Source organism: Heliangelus exortis, chromosome 1 (assembly GCF_036169615.1).
Source record: "Heliangelus exortis chromosome 1, bHelExo1.hap1, whole genome shotgun sequence".
NCBI classification, from domain to species: domain Eukaryota; kingdom Metazoa; phylum Chordata; class Aves; order Apodiformes; family Trochilidae; genus Heliangelus; species Heliangelus exortis.
In genome coordinates, this window is record NC_092422.1 from 167605330 (window position 1) to 167617398 (window position 12069).

A 12069-nucleotide genomic window follows, 5' to 3' on the forward strand; every position below is an offset into this window, starting at 1 on the left:
ACTCCCAAACTACAAGTTAGGCAGATGGCCTGAAGCAAACAAGAGATTGTATTGTAGGGTTTAAACATATTGAGAGGGGAAACCTGAGCAATCTGTTGCAAGCAGGGCAAACGCTTCAAATAATTTCCTGGCAATAATCCTGACCACATTGTCTCCTCCACCACCAAGTGTTGGGCGAGGTGAGAAGTGCTCGTGGGCTGCCAGGCTGATGCATAAAATGGGATAGTGAGGGAGCTGAAGAGCTGATGCTTCCCTGCTCCACAGAAACTAAGGCAGCTGCATATGTATTAAAAATCCCACAAGTCCTGAGCTGTCAGAGCCCTGCACATGTATCTGAAAGGCAACCCAGGTGACTCCCTCATCCAGCCGAGAAGCCAACAAACATAGGAGCTGGTTCTTTGAGATTCCTATGCTCATTTTTTGGTGGCTGAGCATACCTGTTGCTATTGCTCAGCTGTCCTGCCCTCTCTGCTAAGTCCTTCCTCAGGCTGCAGTTTCACTACACTCCTGGCCTGGCCTGGCCTTTACCCCTCCGTTTCCTGAGAACCCTCCTTTCCATTCCCCAGCATTCATTTTTTTTGGAAAAGCTGCAAGGACAGTCAGGATCTATGTGGACTCCTTCCAGTACAAGTTTTTTTCTGAACACTCTTTCTCTTCATTAGGAATCCCTCAGCACCCTTTGAAAGAAATGCTCCTAATACTATTGAACACACATGGTTGCTAAACCTATTAAAGATTTAGAGAAAAAAAAAAACCAACATGAAAAGCAGGAGTGAGTGATGCCCCAAACGTTACTTCTCTCTGTCCTGACACTTCACCTGCTCAGTAGCTCTTTTTCTTTTTTTTTTTTTTTTTCCCCAGGAGAATCTGGCAAAGTACTTGTTAGTTGCTGGCACCTCTCCTTCTGCTATTTCTAGAGAGAAACATGCTGCTTCTAGGCATGAGCAAAAGAAAAAAAAAAAAAAAAAAGTGGAGGGAGGAGATAATGACAATCACAGCTTGATTAGATTTTGTCTGTATGAACCCCAGAAAATATTTTACGGAATAAATATGGCTGAAAAAGCAAACATGAAGTCAACTGTATATATTTAAGGAAAGTGATGAGACAGGGTGTGCCTCACAGGAACTAATATTTGAGTAAGAGATGACAGGGGATTAATTCTGACAATGTAGAACAGAGGAGGCTGCTGAATTACAGGAACAGAGAACAGAGAGTAATGGTTACTTTGCTTGTGAGGGCAGCCTTGAGCCCAGTCTGGTTTGATGTTTTGCTTTGTGACCTTGGTGCAAGAACTAGATTTCTGCTTACAAAATCAGCAGATGACACAAAGCTGGTACGTACAGCTAATACAGACCAGGGGAAGACTTGATTATTATGCAGAAAAAATTAGATGACCTTGTGGAACTGCAGAATTGAAACAGCATGAAATTTAATAATCCAAAGTGCAAAATCATGCCCTTGAAGACTAATCACCAGAACATTTGTGATAGTAAAGGGGTTCATGAAATGAAGGAAAAAGGGATGAAGGAACTGATTGACCATAGATGGCCATGAGCCCCTCTGTGCTACATGGTCATGAAAACAGCTAATGATGCTCCAAAATATACCTGGCAAGAATTTACAGCAGAAATGGGAGGGAGTTAGTAGCAAGGTAAAGGCACTGAGCTCAAAAGATCATAAGCATTTATTTTCAGCTGTGTTCAAAAGATACTTTATAGCAAAGGCAGAGAAAGACACAAATGTGTGCAAGTAGGAAAGGTCAGATGGGGTAGCAGTGATTACCATTTCTGTGTCATGTGCCCTTAATTCTTCCCCCTCTCCCCAAGCTTTCATACAAAGATTTGCTGCTCTGCATTTCTGTAGTCCTTATCGAGTTAATCCCATCCAGCAAGGGGTATTCCAGTCACCCAGACAGGTGAAGAAGTGAATTCCCCTTTCCACTGATGTATAACTTCATTATGGGAGAAAGGGAAATTTTCACTTTCATTCATTAGAGGTTGGCCACAGTAAGATGTTAGGAGAAGCATGGAGTCTCCTTGTAGTCCTGGGAAATCAGCCTGTGTCTGATCTTCACCTGCTCAGGGCTTAAATCACCCTCAGGGCCAAGGAGGAATGATGGAGATGCCATAAACTGTAGGACTGGGTATCACCAACGAGGGCTTGGTACCCAAGTGCTGGTCCATCCCTGTGCTGCCTTCTTGCATCCCAATTGCCAAATCATCTCTTTCCTGGACTTAGTTAAGCTACTCAACATTTACATCAGAGCAAGGAAAAACGAAGTCTCAAGCTCAGCGTAAGGTTTTCAGCACACCTCTGGCATTCTCCTCCTCTTCCTTCTACCCTTCACGTTTTTCAGTCCCATTTGAGGTGAGAAGAAGGCAAGGAAATGGATTCAGTGGATTGGCCATCGGCAGCTTTCAGCAACCCCCCTCCCATCAGCACAGTAATCTGTGAAAAATACCTTGCAATAAGGACAGGCTGTTCATTTTCCTCTGTGCTCAGTCTGGCTCACCCTGTGTAAGCAGAGGCTATCTTTAGCACGTTGTCGGTCTATTTTATGAAGAGATATAAAAGCTCCCACAGCAGGAGTCCTCTGGCTCTGAGACTGGGTGAAGGAATGAGGCTAAGACAGACTGCTTAGCTGGCCCCACTGTTCAGAGCCATCTGCTTGCCAAGATTTCTCAGCTCTGAAGAAAGCAGCAGACACTGCCCTTCTCAGCGGTGGTATGTCACCATATGTACTGAGCACTCCTCAGAGATTAGGAAGGGCTCAGATAAAATGAAACCCAAACAATTTAAATAGACGAACAGAAGAGACTTTGTACTATCTGCTGTTTCAAAATAAACCTTCTGGTTGTAAATAAACAACGAAATGTAGTAGTTCTCCTGCCCCAAATGCAAATCAGCAGGGCTCTCCCATAATTTGTTCAGACCCTATTAATGAGTATAAGCAGTTTAAGCAGGTTTTTTTATGGCCCTATCTCTGCAGTTGCTTATGCTAAACATAATTTCCTTTCCTGTTGCTAGCTTTGCAACAAGTCCCAAGAGTTATTTACAGACACCTCGGTTTTATCTAATTTAACAGCTTTGCACTGTCAGCAGTTTTGCAATCTCATTGTATTCCCTCTCTTCCTGGTCATTAATAAATAGATGTGTCCAGAGGAAGAGTGGAATCAATCCTAGAAATGATCCCCTGGTACAGTCCCCATGGCATCACACTCTTACCTCCTTCTCATCCCAGTCACCTGCCATTTGCCATCCTTTTCTCCCTCTTTAACTGGTAACAAAGACCTTATCTCCTACCCCAGAGTTACTGAGTTTCCTTAAAAGCCTCATGTGAATGATGTTATCAAACGTCTCTGTCAGCGCATGTCCTGTGATTCACTTTTATTCAATGTTTTGCTAACTCTTAGTAGCATTTGAACAGGTTAGGAAAGCACAATTTATTCTCACTGATAAGTCTATCAGTGGATCTCTGCTGATCTGTGCTGACTTGCAATTTGTTCGTGCTGATATTTTTCTCCCCCTCCTACATATCACCTGTAGGTGTTTTATAACTATTTTAAATTATTTTCTCTACCATCTTCCCCCTTAATGAATCAAATTTCTCTAGTTTTCAGTTCTGAGGGTCAGTCTTAAGAGCTGTTTTAAGGATTGCTACAGTGTTGGCCATTTTCCAGTTATCCAGCAGAGTGGCTGCTTTAATGATGAATTGCATATCTTTAATGATAAATTATGGGAGGCTGGAATTGTGCTTCATTCTTAGGATCTCCTCAGGATCTCTGATGACTTCCATTTGGTACCATGAATAATTGGAAGACATATTTCTGGAGTTGTTACACCACTGATTTTTTAAATCTTTTATCCAACAGGGCTTTTACATCAGTACAAATAACTTCAGAGTAAAGATTCACCCCCAGCCCTTCTTTTCTGACACTCACATAAGTCATTTGCCTTCATTGCAATATTTGCTCAGCCTGTACTTCTTTTCTTTACACTTAACAGTCTCATAACCCTATGTATAATAGTCAGATTTCAGTATGGGCTTTACTTGCATACCTTCCTATTTGTCATCCTATGTTCAAAAGTATTTATGGACTTTCTGAGCTTCATCTTACTCTGTGAGCTGTATTTTATCTGCCAAATCCTCTATTTTATTTGCATTCCTTTAAATGGGTATCTATTCCTGAAAGATGCTTTGGAGATCAAAATTAATCCTTGAATGTTACTATTTAATTATCCTGTGCCTTCCCTTGTGTCTTTGTTCTGAACTGTGGAGATCTGCTAAAGCCCAGGTTATAAATAGATTCCATCCTAAAGTTATTAATTATATTTTTTTAAAAAAATAGTTATTTATCTGGAAGAACAAGGTCCTGCTTTAAATGATATTTCATTTTAAAATGCTGATATTTTGCGTATAACTTCAAAGATTTACCCTGAATGTGACTCCATTCATACGTGCTTGTAATTCTATCAGCTTCAAGAAAATATTCACATAAATAGGAGAGTCATAATTATTCTTATCCTAATCATTGTACTTGGGACCATACTCTCTGAACCAAACCCTGTAATAACTAAGCTCATGAGCTCTATTACACATAGTATTTCTTCATGTGTACTTATTTTCATCCACAGCCCTGGATTTGTTTTTCTAAGATCTAAAATCTGTGTGCTAACAGTCAATTTTTCCTACACACCCTGAACCCCCCCATCAGTGCTGTAGATGCACTTTAACTCCTCTAAAAATCATCATTGAATTTTTTTTTTTTTTTTTTTTTTTTTTTTTAGATTCCTTTCTAATAAAAGTTACTTATTCACAGTCGATTCATTTCTTCCCAACCTGGTACTGGTTTCTCAACCATTGGAAACTCTCCCCTCCTGTAGCTCCATACCTCTTTGCTAGTTACAAACCTGTGACTTAGCATTCCTGCATCCTCCTCCCCATCCAAGAGGAAACCACTGGCACTATTTTTGATGCTTTATTTCTTTCTTAAGGTTACAGTGTTGTTAGAATTCAAAACCAAGAATGTAAGGAATTCCCAGTTTCTAAAATTGTTTTCCCATCAGTGGTTAGGTACTGAAGCCAGGTACTGAGGCTATTGACTGCCACCTGTCCCCACTAGCAGTCTAACTTCCATAGCCAAGGAAGTATGTTAACATAACAGATCTCTGGCTTTACATCTGCTTCAACAAATAAGGAAAAAAACCATTGCAAGTGGTGTTTATGAGAAATGTCTAGTGGTCAGACTTTTGGAAATCAGATCATGTAGATTATGACTAATCAAGCATCTTATGGTGAAATAATTTTCTGCTAGAAGATAACTCAAGAGTTGGGTGCTCACTAGCAATAGAGATAAGCCAGGATGAAGCATATGTTGTAATCAGACAGATCAGGTACTTGAACCTGGTCCCATGTGCAACTCTGCTCTTAGGGGACAAGGAGTGGGATCTAATATTTGCGTTAGAATTTGTCTATAGATGTTAATTTTTAGAGAATATGTGGGCCCAAATATTCATCTTCCTTTTGTTTGTTCTAAAAAGGGAATGCTGGAACTTATTTGCTATGATTTTCAGTAATGATTTAGCTATAATAATTAACAGAGAAATTTAGTTCTGTGACAAATAACAATACTAAAATGATACATCTTTTAAGATACATGATATGCACTCTGAAATCACTGATCACATTTCTTAACAGACTGTTGGTTCTGTCTCTTTGAAACTGGGATTTCTTTTATTACGTCTTCAGGACTAAGCCAGTGAAGGGTGTTCCAAGGTACAGCATGGACATTCCTTCTTCCTGATGATCATAGAATCATAGAATTGGCTGGGTTGGAAGGGACCTCAGAGATCATCAAGTCCAACCCTTAATGATGCAGCTCAAGGCATTTCCCTTCAGCTGCAGGAAGGTTTCATGAGGTTTCTTCTGTGCTGTGAGACAGGGTTCAGAAATTCTCAGCCAGAGAGCAGCACTCTTCAAACTTCCCTCTCCAGAAGCCACTCAATGTGTCCCAGCACCACAGTATCTAAGATAAGAAGACTTTCCAGATCTCCCAGTAGCAGAGGCTAATATGGCTTAGGTGTCTGCACCAAAGAGCAGACAGTCCCCTCGTCACCCAGATTGTTGCCTTTCTTCTTCATTTTTCACTCCAGGCAGTAGACAGTCAAGGTCCTTTAAGAAGTGGAGTTTGATAATGTGTTGATGCTATTACACAATGCTACCCTACTGAAAGGGCTTCTTAATTACCTGATAATCTAATAGAATCTATTTTAGTTTGCCCAACAAATATGCCTTTGGGTATGGAAACTGTACAGATCAAGTTTGAAAAGCTCATTATTTGTCAGACAGTTTAAGAGATGCTGTGATACTTTCTCTCTAGATATTGAAGAAGTAATTAGTCTATACTAGGAACTGTTAAATTTATACCTTTGAGCTCACAAGCATATTTTAAACTACTTTTTTCCTTTCTCTACAACGTGAGAGCCAAAATCTGGCTTTGCTCAAGTGAAAACTACATTGATGTATGACAGGTATTAATATTCTGTTCTGTGACTCACCAGGCAGACTGGATTTCTTTGAAATTATCTGTTCTGGATATCAGGAATTTGTTGATATGGCAGCTAGTGCATATGAGAAGGAAAGCTGAGCCTGGTACAACAAGTGTCTGCCATGCTTTGCAGGTGAACAGGATTTGGGGATTGAGTCTGGATCTGGTGTCTGATCCAAAGTTGCCTGAAATCTCGCTACTGACTCTTATCACCACTGTAGGCTGTGAATATCATCCCCTAAAGATTGTGTCAAACCTGTAAAAATATCATGTTTTCTAAAATAGTATCTGTTTTTAATGAAAATAAAGCCTGGAGAACCCATTGATTCCCTAGTGGTCATAAACAAATTCTGCTGTCAAGTGTTGATTTGTTCTGGTTTGATTCTCAGCTACTGGAGTTTGTTTTCCCTTTTTTCCACAGTAAAGTCTTTTGCTGTCAGAAATCCTCTCACCTTGGTACTTGCAGATGGAATTGCTACATTACATTAGGCAGTGGAAGAAGAAAAAAATTGCACTTACCCTCTTTCAGGGACTCATACTGCAACCAGTATCTGGCTCAGGTGTGGGTTGTGTAGACTTTTTTCTTTATTGCAAGACTAATACATACCAGATTAAAGCCTTTCCATGCCAGTTTTGTTATAAATATTTGTGATGGATACGCTGATCCATTTTTTTAATAGGGATAATACTTCAGATGTCAAAATGATCAAAACACAGAGCACGCTGAGGTCAAGGTAATTTAACTCTGATCTTGCTTAATTGTTATTGTGGTATGGACTGACATAACTGAGATAATTAAATCGTGATCTTCAACTATCCTCCTCTTACTTCATATGGTTCCATGCTCCAAATACAACACCAGCAGTCCTAGCTGACATTTTCTGTGAAAAGACATCTTTAGGCATCATGATGTGTGAAGGCTGCCAGCAGGGCAGTCTATCACTTCTACCTTACATCAAAGGGATGCGCACCCTCTTGGAGGGAGAAAATAAAGCTAGAAAAAAAAAAAAAAAAAAAGACTCAAGCAAGGAAGGTTAATGTGGGCACCTGCAACTTCAAAGATTCGAGGTTCAAATGTAGGAAAAAGAGAGCATAACCTGCACTTCCAGTCTTTCTTCCTTGCCCTCAAATCACCAAAGAGCTTTGAGAAAAGTTCTGGAAAACACGTCCATCTCTACCTCTTGTTAATGCAATTTTTTCCATTTGTCTGTGTGCTGAAGAACATGGCTGAACAACCACCTTGTAATTTCCACCTCTCCTGGTGCTGCTTCTCCACTACTGACTGTACCACTCTGCTTGCCAAAGCTGCAACCTCAGGTGCAAGACTTGAAATACCCTCAAGTGAAGACGGTATAAAACCCCAGGAAGACATGAAATTTTAAGAGATGTGAAGTGAGTTCCTTAAAAGCTATAGCCTGTGCTTTACTGCTCTGTTTTCTAACAGTAAGTAATTTTTGCAATTACAAGTGGGGCAATATACTAACTGTATGAAATATTAATAACTGTAACTAAAATGGGTGATGTCTCATCAGCTGATGTGTGCTTGAAAGGAATGCCTTTGATGCCAAGGCGTTTTAACTGGGCTGGTGCTGCTGTGGTTGAGTGTGTAGCTTAGTCATTTTGACAGGCTCTGCTGGATCTTCACCAAGTGCTGTATTTAAATATCAAGTTTTTTGAGGTTTTCCTGGTCAGCAAGACATTTCTGAGATGGTAAACCTGCTGTGTGCAGGATGCTGATAGGGATGCCAGGGCTCACCTAGGGGTGGCTGCAAGACTGACAAACTGCAAAAGGAGTGGATGTGCACGCATGTTTTGTGCATGTAGAAGGGGGAAAAGGAGAGAGCACCTGTGCAAGGGAAAACTGCTAAAAGCCTATGGGAAATCAGGAATAGAGGTCTGTGCAAGGGTGGAGTTGTGAGTGGGCTAATGAAGCAGCAAAAGTAAATTGTTTGCTTTATAGAAACAAATAGACTTGTGTAGATGTTGGAAGGAGAGGGTTCTACAGGAGAAGTTCCCAGATCTGGTCAGGAGGCTGTCAAGAAAAAAACCTATCTAATAAACACCCGAGGTTTATTCAAGAAGAGCATCTGAGCTTTGCTTCTTGCTGTTGAAGCCATAATTTAGAAAACAAGTGAAAATGAGTTTGGTTGCTTCACCTTATTCCCACATGGCATTTGACATGTCACACAACAATTGTATGGTCTTTACATATGACTGTTTTCCTAGAAGGAAAATCTGGATCATAATGACATAATGGTACAGACAGACATCCACATTGAAAGGTACTAATAGAAACTGCTGTGGCATAATTTACTTGCATTTCCCTGACTGTAACTAATAAAAGCCCTCATCCCCAGAAGAATCAAATTTACTCAAATTAAAAAGCTGCTTCTCTATGACAACGCACTGTTCTTCTTGTTCCACTTCAAAAAGTATTAATTATGGAACTTCATGTTTTACAAATATTTTTCTGTAGAAATGCTTCATTAAAGCACTATAATATTGAGTAAACAACTGTTTGTATTTTGCAATATAAGGAAGACTTATTTCCATACTCTCAGAAAAGAAGTTGCATCAGTGTTTTCTAAGTAGGTTAGTGGCAATACCTTGTATATTTCTTAAATTCACATGGACTCTCCAGGTTACAGCATAGGAATACATATACATGAAATATTCATGTTTTTCTTTAAAAATAAATAGACCTGCATAAGCTGCAGTAAGAGGGGTAATGCTTTCCCAGTGCAGAATTGTAATCTGTATGCTTTGAGAGTTTTACTCAGTTCAGTTTATTAACATACAATTAATATGTGTGTAACAAATATGAGATTCCCTTTGCAATGAAGTCATCTGTGAATTCAGGCCTCGTAACGCAACTCTTAACTCTTCATTTGGCATAAAAATTGTTGTGAGCATTAGTCATTAATCAGAGGATCTACTTAATTTTTGGAATCTAGTAGGGGATCCATGAGCGGGGTGTGTGCCAGTATCATGATATCTTTAATCCAAAAATCTCATTGAAATTCACATACCAATGACCAGAAGAATATTGATAATTTAGTTGTATTACAGAATAAAGTTGTGTTACATTGTGCTCCTGCTTGTGTGACTAAAGCATGGTGTGTTTGACCTTCTGGTCAGACATGGACACCACCACCAGGGCCATTCTCCCTTCCAGGAGATTTGGCAGCTGAGTCCAAGGTCAGGTCCTCAGAAAGCCCTTTCACTTCGACAAACTCTACGTGTAATGCTGTTGACATACCCATCGCTATGGAATTACAAGATGTCATTGTAGAGGTTTTGGAAAGAGAAGGCAGTTGCACTGTAGATGTGGTAATTCCTGTGACTGGGTGGTATTCTGTAGAAAGGCACGGGAGAAGTCCCATAGCCAGTGTGCAAGAGGAGCCTTCCCTCCTACTCACGTTTCCTTGAGCAATCCTACCTCTAATGTTTGTAGAGACCAGAGCTATCTTAGCTCAAAAAAAAAACCAAAAAAACAAAACACAAAATCAAAATCCCGACAAAACAAACCTCTGAGACATCAAAATTGTGGAGACCCTTGAAGCTTGCTGAGAGCCTTAAAGGAGAATACATGGAATAAGCTATTTTAGACAGAGGCCTTGCTTGATATAGAAATCACTGGAATACTGTGCTTTCACCAATATGTGGTTCATATACCTGTAACACTTTCTTAGGTCTGTCACCCTTCACCATATGTGGAGTAGGTTATGGCCTGCCTCCATGCAACATGTATGTAGATCTCTTGGCTACAAGACATGGTTTCCATCAAAGAGAAGAGTATTCCAGCCAACCGAAGGCATAAAAAATTTTAGTTATTTCCATATTATACATATTTGAGTAAGGACACATTCAGAAAAACTGCAAAACTGTATTTCTAGATTAGAAAGTGATTCCATGGATAGATACTAGGTGTACCCAAGTATTTGAAAGATCTAATAATTAACACAGCTTTCCTGGTAGAAATTCTCATTTTGTTGATCTCTTTTTTGTTAGCTGAAATATATCACTATTGACGTGCCACACAGCAGAAACACAGCTCTGTGCAGTGTGTATAATGTCTGCCATGGGCACTGCATGGACAAGAGGGAATAAAAGCAGGTTAGACGGTGTTTTGAGTGATTTTTCCTGTACATGACATGAAGATGAGTGGCTACCCCCTGGTGATCTACCGAGAGAGAAATGGATTCTCAAAAGGGTGGACCCCACCTGATTTACAGGTGGACCCCACCTGACTTACAGGCTTACTCCCCTCTGGCAGCCCCAGCTAATGGAAGCTGTCAGGGGCTGCTGGCAGATGCAAAGACTTCAAGACAGATGTTTGCCTCTTTTGGTTTGTTCATTTACGTGCCTTCCTCAGCTGGCAGTAGGGCTCGTTACGCACCACTATTGCTCTGGATTTTTTTGAACCTATTTCTTCCCAAATTAATGGCTTCTGGTTCAGTTATCTGTGACCAATGTGATTGGAGTAGCATGAAAACAATCACCGACGCGTGGCTGTTGTCCATTAACTCCCCCCAGGAAACACATCTCCTGTTAGACTGCTCTGGCAGCCAGCAGATTTCATGAGTTAGGAGGCAGAGTTCCACATCACGGACAGGCTGGAGAAACAGCTTTAAAGCTTTGGTGCACAAGTGGTGCTTGGTGGATGGGGATGGAGTTGAGATGTCATGTTTGAGATGTCTCTTCTGCCTGTGCAAAGTACAGCACCAGGAACACTGTGTGACCAGTTACACAGCTGGTACCGGCAGCAGGACTCCTTTTATTTATACTTTTCTTTGGTTTCATAAAAGTTACAATGGGAAGCTGGCTCTGTAAGCACCACTCAGGGGGCTGTATTTGCTCCACCACCTGAAGGAGAAGCCTGTAACTCTCCCAAGGGTGACATGGGTGGTGGGGGGCCAACTAGACCTCTGCTCTAAAATCCATGTTGTGGATTTGGGTTGGGGATTCAGGATTCATTTGCATTTTCCCACTTTCCTCTTTAGACACTCCTGTCTCCTATTTTTTTTTTTTAATTATTTTTATTTTTATTTATTTATTTTTTAAAATTTTATTGTTTTCTTGTAAGAAAGAAGGTGTTTGCTTTTTATGTTTCTTATGATCTCGGTTATTCTGGACTGGCAATTACATACCTTTGACTCTCATGGTCATCTTTAAAAAAATAAAAAAAAAAAAAAAAAGAAGGAAGGAAAAAAGCCTCTCTTCCTTTTAGCCTTTGGAATTTCTCTTGGTAAAACTTTGTAAAGGTTACTTGTACAGATTTTATTATTTGTAAAGATGATAGAGGATGGATTTGAGGGAGGTCAGTAAAGAATACTAGAATAATAAGCTGACATCAGGGTCTTACTGACAAGCACCTCAAACTAGAAAGAAAGAAGTAAATTAATAAATACTGTATTCTGCAGAATTTGACACACTGGCAACAACACATTTTTGCCTTGTACATTCTGAGTCTTTGAAAGGGAAGAAATAAGGGTATTCTTAGCCTTCTTTATGGGTACA